This window comes from Sebastes fasciatus, chromosome 24 (assembly GCF_043250625.1).
Source record: "Sebastes fasciatus isolate fSebFas1 chromosome 24, fSebFas1.pri, whole genome shotgun sequence".
Taxonomy (NCBI): domain Eukaryota; kingdom Metazoa; phylum Chordata; class Actinopteri; order Perciformes; family Sebastidae; genus Sebastes; species Sebastes fasciatus.
The window spans coordinates 12,102,162-12,121,951 of NC_133818.1; the positions used below are offsets into that span (position 1 = coordinate 12,102,162).

A 19,790-nucleotide genomic window follows, 5' to 3' on the forward strand; every position below is an offset into this window, starting at 1 on the left:
ATTATCTGTATTTAAGCTTTTCTTGATCATTTTTAAAGATAATTATTCCGTTTTTTTAGATGTTTATGACTCTATTTTAACAATTAATTTATGTTAGAAGAAAAGGATTTCATGGAATTCTAAAAATATTTCTTGTAAAAAATACAGATTTTTTTTGCAAAACTTTTGAGTTAATGTTTGGGCTTTTGCAACGTAAAATGACATGTTTCATTTGTGATTTTTATGTAATTGGTCTTTACGGTGTATGACTATCCTAACAACAAATATATGTTAAAAGTAAAATATTTCTTGTAATATTTCAGTAATAAAGGCTAATTATATAAAGATAATTAAAGTTGTTTTTTTTACAGTTTATTTATGTTAATTAACGGACAGTATTTTTCCGTTTTTTAACAGACATTTTCTGGTGCCCCTGTTATTTTACACTTTTTTTTTACAGTGTACATTAATGACTCACTGTACAGACACATTATTTAACCTTTTACAGTGTGACAACTCACTGTGTTCTTATTCTACTATTATCTTCTTTTATCTTCTGTCTTTTTGCTACTTGTTGCTGCCATCAAGTGGTCGTCATCTAATCTACATTATTTCACATTTTATTAATCTTACTAGAAACACAACGGTTCAAACTGTAGAAAAATGAATAACCTTAGCAGACATAAAAACACGGTTGATACACCTTGACGAGAGGAGATGAGGATTTTGTTTCTTCAGAAGATTATGCGTTTATTTCTAAAATCCAACCTGAGAATCACTCTCATGTCAAAGTGACGTGTGAGTGTCTCTTTGTGTCTGTGTCCTCTGTGGGTTTGGACATTACCGGTGTCTATTCCATGGTGCCACATTGCCACTCATGCACACACTAACAGTGTGCCGTCTACGCCCCAGTTGCCTTACAGACACCTCACGCTGTGCATTCCTCCACCGGCCGGTTATCCGTTTATGTTAATCAATATGCATGTTTCCATATCATTATTTGTACGCTAGGTATTATGTACATGCACAATATACCATGAATCAATTTAAGTTTAATTGCTTTGGAACTACATCTGTATATGTTCTTTTCTGTCAACATGAACTAATAAAAAGTTGTTCACCAAAAAAAAATGTATAACCTTATAAAAAACATACTTTTTTAAATGTAAATCAGATAAATATGATTTATATTTCCTTTTAAATATAATTTTATCAGTGGCTGCTACATGCTAAATGTCTCTTGTAGTACCAACAGCTTCATCTTGTGTTTCCTCTTTTATAATGTGCCTGTTTTTTTTAAGATTTGACCTTTAGTTTCCTGTTATAAGCTATTGTGGAACTTCTTTAAATGTGTTTTTATTTTTTATTTTTAAAGTCTACAGGGAACATTACATGAAACAAATTGACTTAATGTGTTTCAAACTTATACAGTATCAATTAACCAATTATATATTATTTTGAAAGTGATGACCGGATGTCCCACGTGGTTGTCGTTCTGGGTGACTTGACGTTTGGTGAAAGCGCGAGCGCTCTCTGGAACCACACTGGAGCCACGCGCCGAGCAAGCGGTCACACACGCGCTCCCAAAAACAACCTGTCATCCTCACAACGTGTGTCTGTCTGTCTGTCTGTCTCTGTGTGTGTGTGTGTGTGTGTGTGTGTGTGTGTGTGTGTGTGTGTGTGTGTGTGTGTGTGTGTGTGTGTGTGTGCGTGCGTGTGTGTGTGTGTGTGTGTGTGTGTGTGCGTGTGTCTGTGTGTCCTTCATTATTAGGCTACTTTACCAAACGGAGCATTTGAATTGTGAAGCAAAATTGAGAACATTTTGCATCCCTATCATATTAATGTTATTTTAGACTGACACAAGTAAAGGATGCAACCTGCTCCACTCATCACCTGCTCTGTATTCAGCTCATGGCGGTGCTTTCTGAATGACTGAATGAGGGCTGATTGACAGGCTGATAAAGTGTAGAGCTCACCTGCCTCACATGTCTGGTTTGTGTGCTGCACACGTGCCTCTATACCTGTCGAAGCCTGCTGTAAGATTAGACTACAGGACTGAGTACTCTCACATTTCCACCCTGATGGAACAGTACACTGTAAACAATTGCTGTTAATTTACAGCAGGATTTCAACAGTATTAACCTTTTATTGCTAAAAACAGTGCTTTACTGTTAATACAAAAGAAAACCTGTTAAATTACGCTCATAGGCCGTTTTTTAACTGAACTATAATGCATTCTTAAAAAAACGCACTTTACTGCTGATCAACTGTCTAAAGTATCATCAGTAACAGTTTCATGCAGTATTTTTTTAATTCTGGGACCTGATCTGCACATGTGAGGCTTTTACATTGTACATGATTGGAGAATCAGTGAATTAGCTCTGTGATGTTCTTCACTCACATGTTGCTATGGTTTGCATTCTGTGCTTGTAGCCAGCTAGAGACACACATTTTGGGAAAAGTGTCAACAAGTCTATTATAGCCTTTTTCCTAACAAGTGCCTTTAATTGTATTTAGTGTGACTATTCCTGTCTGTAACCTGCTAAGTCTATTCATCTAGGCAAAAAATAATGTTTATTAAAATGTATGTAAAAACCTAAATAGTGCATTAAAACAAATCAGTAAGATAATATAAAAGAAAGGTAAAAAAACAGCTATATAATGTATCTTTAAACAGTAAATTAACTGTAAAATACTGTGAAATTAATTTTAAAAAAAACAGTTCAAACTGTATTTTTCATTAACAGTACAAAGCTGTACATTTCAGCGACAGTATAATAATGTTAATTTTACAGTAACATAAAGGCAACCCTGCTGCCAGCTCTTTACTGTTATTTTACTGGGAAATTCTTAACAGTGTATCAGGTGTACTGTGTGTTTAAAAATGATTAAATCAAGTGCACTAGAATGCTATGATTCACTGTATTATGTACAACCAGACACAAAAAAGTCTAATAAAGTATTATTATTATTTCTTTAAAAGTTCTGATTCAAGTTTTGCCAAGATTTCAACAAGCCAGCACAAATGTGTCTTTTGTAGGTCAGCCATCTCTCCAGAATAAATCATGGGCTTGGACCCAGCATGGACACAAAGACCGCTGAAATGAATTTTCCCTTTCTTCTGCAGGGAAACTCATATCAAAAGATAATCCCAAAACCTTTTTCCCGATCTATCCGTCCTTATTATGAATAATGGACGGTTTTGGCCGTGGGGATTTTTTTTTTTTTTTTTTTTTTTTAAAGGCAGGGTGCATGAAATTTACTTCTATACTATCACATTCAAGTGTCCAAAGGGTGGAACCATTTCCATCACTGTCGGTCCCAAATGTCAACTTTGCATATAAGATATCTCACTGTCTAATAGGTTGTCATTCAATATGCAATCATTTTCCTAAGGGGATAAAGCCTTTTGATACTAATACAGATTGTTTCTATATTACAACTGCTTGTTATATGTGTGTTAGGCTGCGTCACAGATAAAGATTGAAGTGAAGATACATTCAAAAAGGCTTACAATAAAAGTAATTATATCACAATTAAATAAGATGTAAAATGAATGTATTACCGGTAGTTTGTAGCCTGCTTTTACTGTGTTACTTGATTTGGTTTTAAAACTATTCTGAATAAATGAAAGTCCTATTCATTCCCAACTATTTTTGTCCGTGTCGTGGGGATCCAAAAAAAGGACTCGAGTGCAGCGGGTGAAGCCGATGCGATTAAAAAATAATCGGATGTCGCTTTTTGAGGCTTCGTGATGTCAAAAGCAGGTCAGAACACTTTAAGCAAAAAATATTTCAGCACCATGGACAGCGAACAGCCTCTCTCTCTCAGAAACCACTGTCTCTCTTCCACCTCTGTATGTGCGTGAGTGTGTGTGACACATACATGCACACACACTCAGACAGACAGTTTTCTCCCAAGGCATCACAGAAATATGATGCACGTCTTCCCTCTTGCCCGCTAGGTGGCACCAGAGCGTGTCTAAGAACATGAGCCCAACAATAGGAGTTTACTGATAACAGTAGTGCATCAATAACACAGCGGTTGTTCACTGTGTGTGGTACATAATGATAACAGCGTGGGTGCTTCCTGCACAGACAAGATTAAAGTGTGAATGACTGAAAACCCCTTAAACGCTATAAAAACCAAATGGAGTTCTGAATGCAGACAAGAGTTTATCAGATGTTGCTCTTTTTGAGAAGTGAAAATATGTCAGTGCCATTATGTTTTTATGATATCTGTCCTGATATACTTTGCTTAGCTTGGGCCTATAGTCAAAGACTCATAGCAACAGCAGCAGTTTGTCACCCTAGATCTTCATCTTTTGTCCCATTTCACCAGGTAAACTCAGAATCTTTCGACAGGCTTTCCTGCTTTTGTCTCCGATGTTGCTGACAACACAACTATTTCCACACAGAAAGCAACAAACTGCTTCGCCCTTGCTTGTCTCTCTCTCCCAGACAGCAGAAATAAAAAGGGAACAAAGAAAGACGTGTGTGTGTGTGAGGAGTGAGGGTGTGTGTACGCCGTTTTTATCCAGGTCAGTCCAAGTAGAAGAAGTTATGAATAAATCAAAGCTTCATTTACATTAAAATTCATCTCCTCTGCTGCTTTTTATAGCGTCGGAGGAAGGCGGGACACGGCTCTTAAACTTCAAAAGAAAAAATTCTTCGCGCCTCGTCCCTCTTCCATCCACTTATTCCAACATCCATCCACTCAAAATAAAAAAAAAACTGCTCATCCCATATCTTTCTGCTTCATAGTACACGGTTTGCAAGACAACACCCACGCAAGTAAACTGAAATATGCAATAGTGTGCATATATATGAAAGAAAATGCACAAACACACACACTGCTATTCTTTTTCTATTCCATTTCAAGCTTCCCTGCATGTCCATGTGTCTGCAATGTTCCTCTGGGTCTGCACACAGGCAGCAGCGCCCTCTACAGGCAGTAAAAGACAACAGCACTCATCCACCTCCCTCTCTTTTACTCTGCTTTTCTACATCCTTGAATGCATTTTGATTCCATACACTGCTCACTTTGTACTTGCCACTGCTCTGTAACTTTTTTATCAGTCTTCAAGATGCTTTCATGACCACTAGGGATGGACAGATCACTGCAATATCACAGGAAACAATATTTTTATTCAGGTTTAATTGAGATTTTAAGGTGGGTTTATTTGGCGTGTGATTTATTGACAATTTGTAAAAATTACATTAACAATTGTGATGATAAAAAATAATTCCTCATAGCTGTTATGCTCATTTGGGATATCGGACCGATACTGACTCAAGTAGCTGGATTGGTTATCGGCGATCTATTCAATTTAATTATATGTTTATATACTTTATACATTATATGCTGGAATTTTTAATTCATGCTTAATCTTTGAGCAATTTGTTTCTGCATTTGCTGGTCCTTCTAATAATAAAGATTAATTCAGTAAATGTATATTTATTTGTTAGGAAAGCAATTATAGTATTGGATCTGTATATCGGCCGATACCCAAAGCCCAGGTATCGCCATCGGGACTGAAAATGTCAGATCGGTGTCTGCTAGGCTGGCCCTGAGCTGCTTGGTTCACTTATGCCTGGGATATTAACGTTCAGAGACCAATGGAGTCACAGATCTTACAGTTATGTGAAAACAGTTTCCTCATGCAGAAAAAATAGGACCTTTCATGTGCAGGTTGCAGGTGCAGGTTCAAATGCCCCTCTGGTGTGACATCAGGCCAAAAATGAAGCATATAAGTGTCCCATTAGGGAACAGACACCTGGTTAAAAAAAGGTTTCAAACAACAGCAACCATTTCTGCCCGTTTTGCTCCAAAATTGTGTGTTTGAAACCTTTTTTTTAATTATTATTTTTTATTATTTTTTTAATTTTATTTAATTTTACGTTTGTTTTTTTGTATGTGGGGTTTGTATGTTTTGTGAGTCTGTCTGTAGATGTTACTTTTTTTTGTTTGTGATGAAAATTAAAAATAAATAAATAAAAGGTTTCAAACAACACGCAATTTTGGAGCAAAACGGGCAGGAATGGTTGCGGAGTATGTTTTGTCATTGGTGTCTAAAGCCTCTATGGGCTTCAGAGTTCTTACTTCAAAGCAAAACTAATGTGAATAAACCCAATGAACCAGCCAAAAACAATAGCATTTAGACCGTCTTTGTTCTCAAACACCAACAAAAGGAGCGCTGCCTACGCTGACGAGAAAAAAAAAAAAGAAAAAGTAATTGTGCAGTAATGGCACCAAAACTGCTCGACTACCTTGGGAGAACATGTTGCATGTGGGAGGACGAAGATGACTGTTTGGTTATGATCTTTGTTTTCTGTATGTTCACCAAGAAGCTCATAGATATTCAGTACAATAGAGGGCCTGTGCTTGAGCCAAGACAGGGAACATTTTCTCACGACACTGTCAATTTTGTGTGAAGCACTTTTTACTTGTTTGAAAAGTACATACTTTTGTGTACTTTATGTCTGGAGGGTTAACTTCAGTTCTATAACTTTATAACACCTAATAGCTCACCAAACTGCTGAGGAATAGTTCAAACTTTTGGGAAATCAGTTGTTCCCTGTCTTAAAATAACAAGCGTTTATTTCTCAAAATGTTCAACTATTCCTTTAAATGACAGATTAACCTGGTGAGAGTGGTTATAGGTATGGTCCACAAGGATATTGGCTTCATTTATACTGCATTTCATCAATAAAAGATAAGACTTCGCCGGGGATAGCTTGTCTATCAAACAGCACCTCGGTAGGTGGCGCTCTTTGTTTGATCATGGTGATGCTAATTACCGTATTCCCCTCCTGCTCTGAACAAACACAGTGAGCAACAGGTAAACATCACATTTAGCCAAATATCTGCAAAGTCTGGGCAGCAGAAGAGAGAAAGAAAAGAGTTGAGAGCGAGGGGAGGATGGATGGAGAGAGAGACGAGAGATGGAGCGACAGGAGAGGAGAAGGAGAGACAGACAGGGAGGTAACAGATGTGGGTGGGTGTTCCCCAGACAGGAGTGTGAGGATAGCCACTCTGCACCGAGCAGGATGAGTCATAATTCACGCTCAGACACCCGCCCACACGCACAGCAGCGCAGACATGGGGAAATCCACTGTTACCAAGGTAACGAGTGATTAGTGACGCAGGTGGATCTCCGAACGGAGCGAGAGAACACCTGCTGAATGCAGAGAGAACAACACGCACATCTGGCATCAATTACATTCATCGAACTGCGGCTCTGACTTCCTGCGGCTTTGTGTCTCTCTCTCACATACTTGCTGAAATCTATACAACGCAGACATGTACTCAAGTTTCCTCTCCTCTCCTTCCCTTCTTTCCTCTCCTCCTCTCTTCTGTCCTTGTTTTCTCTCATCTCTACTCTTCTTTTCTTGTCTCCTCTCTTCTCCTTTCCTCTCCTCTCATCCCCCCTCTCATCTGCTTTCCTTTCCTCTTCTCCTATTTTTGTTGTCATCTCATCCATTCTCATCTCCTTTCCTCGTGTCCTCTTCTCCTATTGTTTCCTCTCATCTCATCTGCTTTCCTTGTCTCATCTCCTTGTTTCCTCTCCTCTCCTTCGCTACTCTTCTTTTATTGTGTCCTCTCCTCCTATTGTTTCCTCTCATCTCATCTCCTTTCCTTGTCTCCTGTCTTTGTTTCTTCTCCTCTCATTCCCACTCTCATCTCCTTTCCTTGTCCCCTCTCCTCTCATCCCCTCTCTCCTCTTCTTTCCTTATCTCTTGTCCTTGTTTCTTCTCCTCTCTTTTCATTTCCTCTCCTCTCATTCCCACTCTCATCCCTTCTCATCTCCTTTCCTTGTCCCCTCTCCTTGTTTCCTCTCCTCTCATCCCCTCTCATCTTCTTTCCTTGTATCTTCTCATCTCCTTCTCATCTTCTTTCCTTGTATCTTCTGATCTTCTGATCTCCTTCTCTACTCTTCTTTCCTTGTCTCCTCTCCTTTTGTTGTTTCCTCTCATCTCCCTTGTCTCCCCTCCTCTCTTCTCCTTTCCTTCCCTCTCAAATTTTCCTCTATCCTTTCCTTTCCTCTCAATTTTTTCTCTTATCTCCTTTCCTTTCTTCTCCCCTCATTTTTGTTCTCATCTCATCCCTTCTCATCTCCGTTCCTTGTCTCCTCTCCTTGTTTCCTCTCATCTCCTTTCCTTTCCTCTCATTTTTCTCTCATCTCATCCCCTCTCCTTTCCTTTCATCTCCTTTTCTTGTCTCCTCTCATCTACTTTTTCCTCTCCTTTCCTTTTCTCCTCTCCTCTTGTCTAATCTCCTTTCTTGTTAAATCTCCTTTCCATGTCTCCTCTCCTCTAACTTGTCCTCTCCTTTTCTTTCCTTTACTCTTCTCCTCTTGTCTCCACTCCTCTCCTCTTGTCTCATCATCTCCAACTCAGCGGGGAGGAGGAGAGAGGGAATGGAGGGACTGAATTATTCATTCACCTCCCCTCTCTCTTTCCTTACATCTCTATCTGCTGCCTCTAGTGTCTTGAATCTCCCTCCCCTCTTCCTCTGTGTTATACCTATTTCTCTCTCAGCACAAAGACCGGTGAACAACGTAACATCTACTGGGTGTTCACAGGGATGTGTGTGTATCACAGGGATAGACACAGCGAAACATATACTGTGTTTTTGTTCCTTTCATACTAGTTTGTCAGTCTGGGTGGCAAAGTAAACTTTATTATTATAAGTAGAACTTTCTGAAAGGGGAAAATGAGTTTGACCACAAGAGCCCTTGTAACCTAGCAACCACAGACAAAGGTATATGTGCATAATTACAGAGTATTTTCTTACTGCCAATTACCTCCTGTATCTAAATGGAAGTGAGGTTTCATTATTAGTTTAAAGTGAGACTATTAAGTTTAACAGCAGTGCAAGAACAGAGGCAATTTGGCACAGTCGTATCAGTTACACAGCGATCTTTAGGTAACATCTGCTACCATAAGTTATACTGGTCATACCGGATCAAGTAAGGCTATAACAGATAGTCAGTGTAACCCCTCAGTTAGTTGAATTGAGCAACGTTATGTTTTATTGCTTATGAATTCAACTTTTCATTTGAAAGAGGAAGAATGTGTTATTTTTCCTTTCAAATGCTATATAGTTTTGCTTTAAAAGGTTTATGGGGTTCAATATGAGGACCAAAACTTAGCCTCACTGTGGGACCGAGATGCTGCAATGCAATTTTGACTTAAATGAAAATTTAAGCTTCCAGGTGTGAATGTGTGTAACTGAGTGTAAACAGGGCTTTCCTACATAAAGAGAGCACTGCACAGCAAAACTTACCTATGTATAAAGGTTTTTTAAAGTAAAACTTGACACTAAACCAAAAGGAAAGGAAGCAAGAGAACAGAAGACAGAGGACGAGACAACTGATTATCTGGAAAAACTAAAGACAAAACGCCTTCTAAATATGAGAGACATTTTACCTTATAGGACTAAAGTTTTGGCTGGCATACTTCTACTTTCCCCTACTTTGGTTGCCATATTATAGTTGCATTAAGTGCAACAAGTGGCTTGTTTTACTCCCTAAAACACTTAGACCAGCTCACAGTAACCTCAGCTCAGATTGCCTGTTTACACCCTACGTCCTTCTCACACACTGCAGGATTTATTCAGAGCCATTACAGATGTCAAATCAAACTGTTGATCCCAGGAATACAAGGGTGTGTCAGACTCAGCGGTCTCGAGTGCTAGGGTTTCTAGACTCCCATTGGCAAACTTTTGCAAAAATCAGAGTTAATCTTCTGTGACCAACATGAACCCTGTTTGGTTCTAAACCAGCCATTACACTAGTTTTACATGTTACAATCCACATTTTGGTGACATATAGTAATGAAGGTTGTCATGTCAGTTTGCTAAGGTTTTAAATTCAGTTTTAGTAAAAAAATAGAGGATGATCCAGGTAGATCACGCAGAATATTTGAACTCTATTTCATTTAGAATATATCAAACAGTATCAAGAGATCTCCTGTCTGCATATCAAGCAACCCCACATGGGTCTACACCCCAAGGGTAAGTACTTCAGACTGTCCACAACAGCAGGGTGTCTGTACAGTAATAGAGGGCTTCATGGGCCGTGGTCCTCTAAACACCTCACATATTACTATTGATCTCTCTTTTAAAAGCTCTCTGTTTTGATCCTCAAGGACATTTCACAGGGATATCCCCAGGAAGTGCTGCTTTAATATTCCTGGTGTTGTTGGTGCTTTGAAGTGTGAAGTAACAACAGTGAAAGTCAATTTGTGTTAGCCCTGCCTTCTCTCCAGAGTGACCAACTGTAAAAAGACTGTATGAAACATTCTTACAGCTGTTTTTTACAGTTGTTTTGAGGCATTTCCCTCCATTTCTCAGAGAGATGAGAGGTCACAAGCAGCTGCTAGAGCAGGTATAGCAGGAGGCTCAACTCATCAGTGACAATTTTCCACGCAAAAATGAGGAGACTTCTGCGTCAGAGTGGTTACATAATCGCTCCAGATCTTTCCCCAAAAAGTCAGAACTACAGAGGAAGATGGGAGGATGGGGAGAGGAGGGAAAGAGAGAGGGGAGAGATAACTACAGAGACTGAAGGGAGAAATCCTTAAGGCAAAAGTTAGAATTATGGAGGTGCTGAGAGTCAAAGCTGGATGGAGGTGGAGGAGGACTTGAAAACATGTTTGTATGATGTGAAAATGTGGTGGAGCAGTCTGAAGCAGAGTTAACAGCTCTACTGTTTAGTCAGAAAACATGTGCATGTGTTAGACTACAGTTAAGTTGGGTTATGTCGTTTTACAAATGTTAAAACATGTGCGTTTACAATTACTTTTTTTTTCTTTTGTGACATTATAACTGAAGTTTGAGTGTTCATTTTGAGTATTTAATGAGCAGTCCTGTGAAGTTGAAGGGTGAGAATCTTTAGAAAAAGGGGTAAACATCTATTTACATAAATTAATCTAAAAGATAACATACGGAAAGTCAACTAATTCAAAGCCATAAAATACAAAAGGGATTATTTACTGTGAGCAGTGTATGAAAAGCTCATGTTATGTCATGCTTACTCATTCTCTTTACATAGATCATGCAGCACAGTCAGTCAAGCAGACTGCCATGATACCACATCATCTCCTCTCTGTTATCCAAACACATCATGACTGGGACTGAGACTGCAGTTTTCACCTGTATTCAATTACTACTTGGAGAGTGTGTGCCATCACCATGGACTACGGAAGTGGGGCCCAGATAACTTTTGGAGTCTGATATAGTATTTTTTATGAATAAAAGGCTGAATCGTATCTGTGTTTTTTCTCGAAACTTAGGCAAGATATATGTGACTCTCGTTAAGCTGTTGTTTCAGAACCATGGACAGCGCTGTTTGTTGTGTTTAGGGGCCGGGGGAACATATGTGCGGCGCTGTCCGTAGTACTGAAACAGAGCGGAGGAAATCGATGGACAGACAGAACACGTCACTTAGTTTGGTTTCTTAGCCGCCTTGCTTTTTTGTGGTTGTAAAGAGAGACCAATCCCGTTCTTAAATAAATGTATTCTTTGATTTTTTTAAAGAGTATCCTTATGTTCTTGTTATTTAGCATTGCATGGTTATATCAATTCATTTTATTTTATGTGCCCCCTTGCAATTTATAACAGCCCCCTAAGTCATCAGTAATAAAGGGCTATGTCTGTTTCAATAGATACACACATAAAATATTGAATTACTTTTAGGAACTGATCATCATGATACAGCAGGATATTAACAGTGGTCTCCCATGTGATGTGTGCAATCACTTTAATACAGTGTAGTGCTGGAGATTGATAGTACTGTACTGACTGTGGGGAATATAATGCATCTGTCAATAGGAATTCATTTACTCTCTCTTCCGCTTGGGGTTGTGTGTGTGAGTGTAGTGCAGTGATCTGGGTCAGAAAGCACTTAGAATTAAATGGTTTCCCCCAGCAGCTGCACTCCTTCAATCTCAGCTAAACCACAACTCCCAGCCCACTGCTCCTCTGCCAGCAGCACGGAGTTCAGTGTACTGGTCCTTTAATGAGTAATGCTTCTCTGCATGTTGACACCACTGCTGGCCTCTCTGTATAGTGAGTCAGTCAACGTCTCGGGAGGGTCATTGTTTGATTGTGTTGGCAATTCTGTCACAACACTTCGGCATCATACAAAAGACTGTGCACTTGAGTTGCTTTTTAATCCCCTTGGTGTTACAGATTAAAACATTTTGAACACAAGTTTTTGTTTTTGCTAGTTACAGCATGAAAAACAGTGACAATATGAGTACTTTCAAAGGCTCCATGCATAGCCGGCGGACTGAATAAGGCACTAAATTAGCTTTGAATAACAGGAACAGAGAGCGTAGGTAGATAATGTGACAAGAGATAAAACTTTGTTAAGCATCCAAGGCTCGACAAAGCACAATGTTTTTAGAGCCACCCACAGTCGCGCACACGCTGGGCGAGAAGAAAGCTTATCTCTCTCGGCAGCAGTCCCAGTCAGCTATAGTCTGAGTAAAATAATGCCTAATTTCAGCTATTTTGTTCTGAAAAAATATGTTATTCCTCACACCGCTCTGTGGAGAAGAGTCCACAGTTGGATAGAGGAGGAGGATGACCGGCGACGAGGGTGTGGATTTTTGGAAAAGGAGCTTTCTATTGTTGTGGTCAGTCGTGATTTCTGGCTCAAAACTCAAAAGGCTAACAAATCCAGTAACATAGACTACAATAAAACTAGCTTTACGAACTCAAAACCTGAGCAGATCTGTCCCTTTTCGTTCTTTCTTTAAGTCCAATAGTGTGGCATGACAATAGGCAGGGTATAAAGGCTAAATGCCCTGACTAATCTGTTTCCCCCACATCGCTGCATTAAAGGCACCTTGTATACAGTATGTGTGCATGTGTGTACTGTAATCCCTCTCAGTGACTATGTCAACACTTCAGCGGCTCAGTAAATGTGAGGATCTCTTTCAGACCGAGAGGCTAACATAACACTGCATCTAATCCAAATTGTGCCACAATACAGATCTAAGAGCAGCACTTCTCACAGGTACAAGTGCATAAATACATCACGCCCACCCTGGACTTTGAAAACACTGATTCTATAAGCATTACACAGCTGCGTCCATGAGGCCTTAGAGAGAACAGGATAATGGATTCGAGATGACAAGAGTGTTAGCGTTACAATTCATTTAAGATTTGACAAAAAGGCGTGAAATTGCTCCCCAATATTCTCATTTCACAAAAGCAGAGTTTAGCAGAGTATCAATTACTGGCGTAAACCATCAAAACACAATATGAAAAGCATTTTTTATCAGAGGTGACGCCTTTTAGATCTCTTTTTGCCCTGGTGGCTAATTCCTCCAAGACAGCTTCAATGAATTTACTTTCTAATGCCCTTTTAGAAAAGTTATAATAGTGAGCTTGGGGCTTAGATCTTAACATGTGTTGATAATGAGAAAAATTAAAAATAATACAGCTATAAAAGTCAGCAGGCCTGGTGCAGTTTTATCATATTGGCTAATATCTAAATTGTCTCTCGAGCTGGTGGTGCGTGTTGGTCAACGTGCTCTCTGATTAAAAGAGTTTGCTCGCCCAGTGAACAACCTCCTACTGTAAAGTGACTCATGTGGGACAGTATTCATGGGGGTGTTTGCCACCTCGTGTTTAATTCACCATCACAGCTTTTTTTGAGTACTTTAAACTATTCCAAGTGTAATAGTTTAAAGTAGAGAATCTTAAGGAGTTTGTGGAAAAAACTACTGACTGGCACATACGTTTATGGAAAGGCAATTCAGTCACGTGACTCACATGAGAGCGTGGACCAAAAAATGTCTTTAAGAAGCAACAGATGAGAAGCTTTAGTGGCGGGCGTTATGACCTCATCTGACCAACACACACACACTGAGTCCTCCTGACAGAGGCTAGAGGGTGACGCCTGATCAACTACTGTTGTATAAGCTGTATAAGAACTGTGTTGGGCTCAGGAATCTTAGTGATCGTGAACTGACACTATCCCTGAAAGTACCCTTAATCCTATCTGGATAGGATTATCTGTAGGATCATTTTTTACCCGTCCCAAACCTGGCAGTTAGGGCTGCAACTAGTGATTATTTCCATTGTTGATTAAAATGTGTTTTAAACTGTCGATTATTTTCTCAATTAACCGATTGTCTATAAAATGTCAGAAAATGGTAAAAAATGTCAATCAGTGTTTCCCTTAGCCCAAGATGCCGTCCTCAAAGGTTTTGTTTTGTCCATAACTCAAAGATATTCAGTCTACTGTCATAGAGGAGTAAAGAAACCATAAAATATTCACATTTAAGAAGCTGGAATCAGAGAATTTGGACTTTTTTTTTTCTTAAAAAAATGACTCAAACCAATTAATCGATTATAAAAATAGTTGGTGATTAATTTAATAAGTTGACAACTAATCGATTCATCATTGCAGCTCTAATGTCAGTCATATCTGTGGTATTCTTGGTCTTTTTCAGGCTCTTTTGTCTTACACCCAAACACCCTATGAAAATATTTTAACCTACCATATAATTTAAATTAAGTTCTATGTCCCATTAGCCATGTTTATCAGAAACTGACAAATTCATTGTAAGTACATTTTTGAAAAGTTGCAGAGATCATGATGAAGCCAAATAAAAGTGTAGTTAAGTAAATATACCACCACAGTTGATACCTTAAACTGTATATTTCAATGACTGCATTGCTATAAAGTCATTTTCCTTATTAGTGATTCTCTTCAGGAGGAAAAGTAAGTGGCAGTATATGTCATTATCCTGCTCTCTCTCTATTCTCCTCTTAAGTCTCTCTCTCAGGACAGATGCACACAGCTGTTGCCGGTGTAAAGAGTATCTTACCTGGATCACATCTGCCCAGAGCAGCTTTTAGTCTCCTCTCTGCTATCTTCAGTATAAACTCATAGTCCATGGCTAACACACTTGTAGACAGCAGCCCATTGGACTCCACTGAAAACTCATTTCGTAAATCGCCCGGAGTCCCCCAACGCGGCCTCAGACGAGGACACACACGTCGGCGACACACGCAAATAGTGAGTAGGACAGATATGGCGATTATGTCATGCAGGGCTGTCATCAAGCGAAAGGTTAACGCAGACAAGGGAAGTCAGCTCAAGTGTGTGTGAGAGAGAGGTAGCACAAAGGGAAGAAGTGGAGAACAGAGATAAAGAGACGAGGTGCTAAGAAAAAGCTGCAGAGGGGGAACTCATCATGTAAGCCGCTTAGTTATGTTTTCTTTTGAACGATTAACTGCTTTTTCATGCTTAACTGAAGGCCAAAGTACTGTGGATGACAGCTATTGAGCTTACAACATCTGTGTGATATGGGTGAAAGCTCTGGGAAAAGCTCTAAGTGCACCTTAAGTTTTATTATTTTATTTTGTCAAAGAAAAGAATATCACTAGCCAATTATTATTATTATTCATTCATTTTTTTTTTACTTTATTATGATTTTTAACAACTGTATGATATATCCAGTGACTACTATTATGTACACAAAAAAGACAAGAAAAATAAAACAAAGTGAAAATTAAAAAAAAGAACACACAATCATGATAAAAATAAAATAAATAAATAAAAAGATAAGATAAAAAAAGGAGGAAAAAGTAGGCTATTGGATATGTATCTGTAAAATGAAAACAGACTTTTTCCTTTTTACCAGCCTATCCAATGAAACAGATTTTATGCAGCAAGTCAGAGGGAGAGACTGAGTTGTTGTCAAGTGTTTCTCTGCTTCTTATCATTCAGTCTGCGAAAACACTTCTTAGTGGAGCCTTTGATGCCCTGCTGCTTTTTAAGTGCACTTGGAAAAAATAACACTCAGCGCTCACTCTCTCTTGACAGAATCCTGGAGCGAGAGCCGTCCAAACACACACACATTCTCACATTCACCTTTCCACTTTTAATCATTGTTTCGTTTGGAAAATTATACTGTTTCACACTGTAATCAGCAGAGCAACAGTCTCATACGTTTATTCAAATGACACCCTTCAATAAAACTAACTAAATAAACTAAATATTGTCATTTCAGAAATGCAACAATTTGGTAGATGGCTAAACATGTAGCAGAGATGTGTAAAGAAATATAAGGGGAGGAATAAAACTTGAAAAACTTGCATTTAGGAGATTTATGCAAGTTTAACATTTAATAAACCAGCTTGTGTTGAATAGAGATGTCAATGAGCAGATCACAATGTGCCCACAGCATTGAAAAATACATTGAAAATCAAAAAAGTAACTGTCCACAGACTGTATATAAAGGCGGACGACATGACAGCTCCCCAAGTTGTGTCAACACTACACTGAAGTACTATATGGAGCATAGAGTTAGTACAAACAGTCTCCACCAACTCCTGAGGGAAATATCTGTCTGTTATGCTGCTAAATGTTCCACTATGTTCACCAGCTAGCCACTAACTTTATCTTTAACAGCAAATTTGATATTGTAACTGTACTAAATTGTGTATAAGACATGAAAAGAAGCTACGAATGTCACATAAGAAAGTTGAGTTTGTTCCAGTCTGATTATATAAATGACCTGTGTGACTGCTGCACTGTATGTGTGTGTGACGGGTGTGATTAGCTGACAGCTTGTGAGTGTGTGAAGTGTGACGTACATGAGAGTTCAGACGAAAGCAGGTCAGAGCAGCAAAGTCAGAATGCATTTTTTTCTGCAGACTCAGTGTGTTTTGGACAATGAGGCCATGAACTAATGAGATCACTCACACACACACACATACACACACTTACAGGGAGCGTATACTGCACAGAAAAACCCTCCATGTGACCTCAGAGGACACACATCACGATGACTGTCACTATTTTGTCAACTCATCACTTTTTTGGACAAGCACGCAACTGAGAAACAGAGACAAGAGAGACACACAAATTTACTTTGCTGCAAGCTTGAAGAAAATAGGACATGGATCCAAAGATATTCACGATTTAAATTTAAATAAGATATATATTTAAACATAAATGTGCAGCGTATGCATGTGTATATGCGTGTGCCTTTCACTTGCAGTGACAGATCCGAGTTGGCACGAACCCCACTGCTATACTCCAGTGTTTAAATAAAATATAAAGTAGGATGCCTTAATGGCAACTCTCCAGAGAAGGTGAGCATGGCACGCCTACGCGTGCTATAAAGGGTGAACGTCTCTATCTGGGTCACGTCATATGGGACATTGAGTAACACTGGGCCTTATTCCTTTTAACAATGAATGACACTGATGCTGGTTCATCTGGAGGAAACAGGCGGAGTCCCATTTACGACACTGGACCTCCATTCACACAGTTTCAGCTGTTTCTAACAGAAGATGCTCCGTCGCAGTGGGACCTGACTTAGTTTACAGAAAAGTGAGTTTTTATTATGTCATGGTTGAACTTAAGATGAATCTGTCTGTGGTTATCTTATCTTTAAAGTTATAATCTTTTGATTTAATTACATCAAACCCCATTTTTTAAACAATTTATGCCATTTTTTGATGCTGATAATTCCATCTAATTGATGAAAGCATCCCTGTTAATTGATCGCTCTCCTACAGCTGTAACTGAGTTGACTTTGTTACAGCTAATGCAAACTGTACGGCTGTTCTTGACCAAAGAAATTTTTAGTCAACTAATCGATTAGTTGGTTTAATCAACAGATCTGTAAAACTTAGTTTCTCCACAAAGAATCACATAAAAGTTTCTTGGAAATAAGTCATTCAGCATGAAAAAAAAGCATAAAAATCGACAAATCGACTAAAGAATTCGTCGACTAAGACCAAAACGAGCAAATAGAACACAAAGTGTTCAACCGGAGAATAGGGTGGCTTTTATTGTAAAGCAGCCACAGGAAAGCCAATATATTTCTCACCAAAGTTAACGCTAATTTGTTAACAATGCTATAATTGTTCACAAAAAATGCATCTAGAGCACACAACAAAATATTTTCAGTGCCTTTTGACAGTGAACCAGTTTAATATTACCAAGGAGGAATGGAGAAGAATGTAAAGAAAGAAACAGCTGCAGTAAACATCTAATCTGAATCTGAATTGAAATCCATTTTATCATAATAACACAGATTTTAAGTAAAAGTCAACTTTGATGTACAGTATAAAAACTGTAAGAAAGAAACTGAAACGTTTAGCTTGCTTCTTATTGAATCGCCCACATACATACTGATGCACACAAACATCCATACACACTAAACAAAGCTGTACTTCTGTCGTCCCAGTGGACTTTCACTAAATAGTGCAATTCAGAGGAAAAACGGCAACAAATCTTGAGTCAGCGAAACGCTGCCTCCTCCCCATCTGCAGCAGGTCCATATTTCACCACCAACTGCTCCGTGTATTACGCATAAACACACACACATACACACTAAAACTCCAAGGGAGAGCTCATACAGATTGTTTTCTTTAATTAAAAGAGAAAGTGACAGCTAAATGGAGCTGGCTGCTATAAATCTATGAGGCTGGCTGCTGGATGCCGGTGGGAAAGTGCTCGTGTACGGTACGTACTGCCGTTCTTCTTTGCATTCCCACTGTGTGTGTGAGTGGGTGGGTGGGTGAGATTCATTAGCTAAGCGCCTCGCATGACAAAACGACATATGCACAAGCCAAGTATCTGAGCTCCTGTTTGCAATCGATCTACACAGCATCACTACCGTTGGCATTACACCAGAAAATAAACAATGAGCCAGTCGCAATCACTTCGACATGATATAAAGACTTCAAATAAATACAGTCATTTGCCTCATTGGTGCAGAGAATTAGATAAATGCAAGGATATATGACTAGTGGCACCCATCTATTCCTTTTTTAAGTAATTTAGTTTATAAAATGTAGAAAAAACACATGAAAAGTGATCACTACAAGTTCACTATTCCAATGCAGTGTCTCAAATTTGAATATTTGATCACACAAACAGCCAAAAACCTAAAGCAAGTTAAGAAGTAAATGTTTTTTTACTTGAATAGTAGCTTAACCATTCAATGGAATATCAAACCTGTCATAAACAGACTTTCACTGGTTCAACAAATTACTCAATCGACAAAAGAAATCTTAACTCAAGGTCCACCTTCTAGCTTCCTCAGACGCTCTCAACCAGATCTCATGGTCTTCATCAGCAGGTGGGGTTGGCTCACGTATCATCATTGCAGTAATATTATACTTGATTTTGTTTTCAGTATACTGAAAACAAATTGCAACTCAGAGTCTGTCCATTTAATGACGTCCCATACCCAAAGAGGGAGTTTGAAACTGCAGGGTAACTATGAGTAATAAGGTTAATATTCCTGTTTATGTATCACACGTTCTCTCATAAATCCTAAGCTTCGAGCCAATCCATCAAATAAGCGGAGAGGAGCACAATATATAAAGGAACGAAAGCGGAAACACAGAGCCCAGAGGACACCACAAAACAACCAGTCATGTGACACACTCTTTATAAATTGCAGGCAGTGTAGTGTTGGCAGGCGGTGAAAAGAAAATGTTGCACTTAGTACAACCGTTCAGTTCTGTGTAGCAAATTAATCCTCTCACCTGTGCCAACACATCAATACTGTTTGTTTTCACCTTTAATCTGCAAGATTAGAGGTTTATGTTTGGCGCTTAAGCCTTACTGCTCTTGTGTTTTCCCAGAGATTACTTGTCGATCACACACGGCACGACATGTGACTTTTTTCTTGAAATGTTTGTTGATAAAATACAAAATACAGTCACCTCAATGGCCAAAGCTGACATACACCATGCTGCACTGTTTATATAGATTTGATTTACTATGCGTTTGTCCTTTTTACACATCAGCTCCAAACCGC

At 38.9% G+C, this 19,790-nt stretch overlaps 1 protein-coding gene across 2 annotated transcripts in view; it reads right to left on the minus strand.

Moving 5' to 3' along the window:
• Nucleotides 1–19,790, minus strand: part of LOC141762796 (fibroblast growth factor 14-like) — a 62,426-nt gene that overhangs the window by 29,702 nt on the left and 12,934 nt on the right. The gene's annotated exons all lie outside the window — the stretch shown is intronic.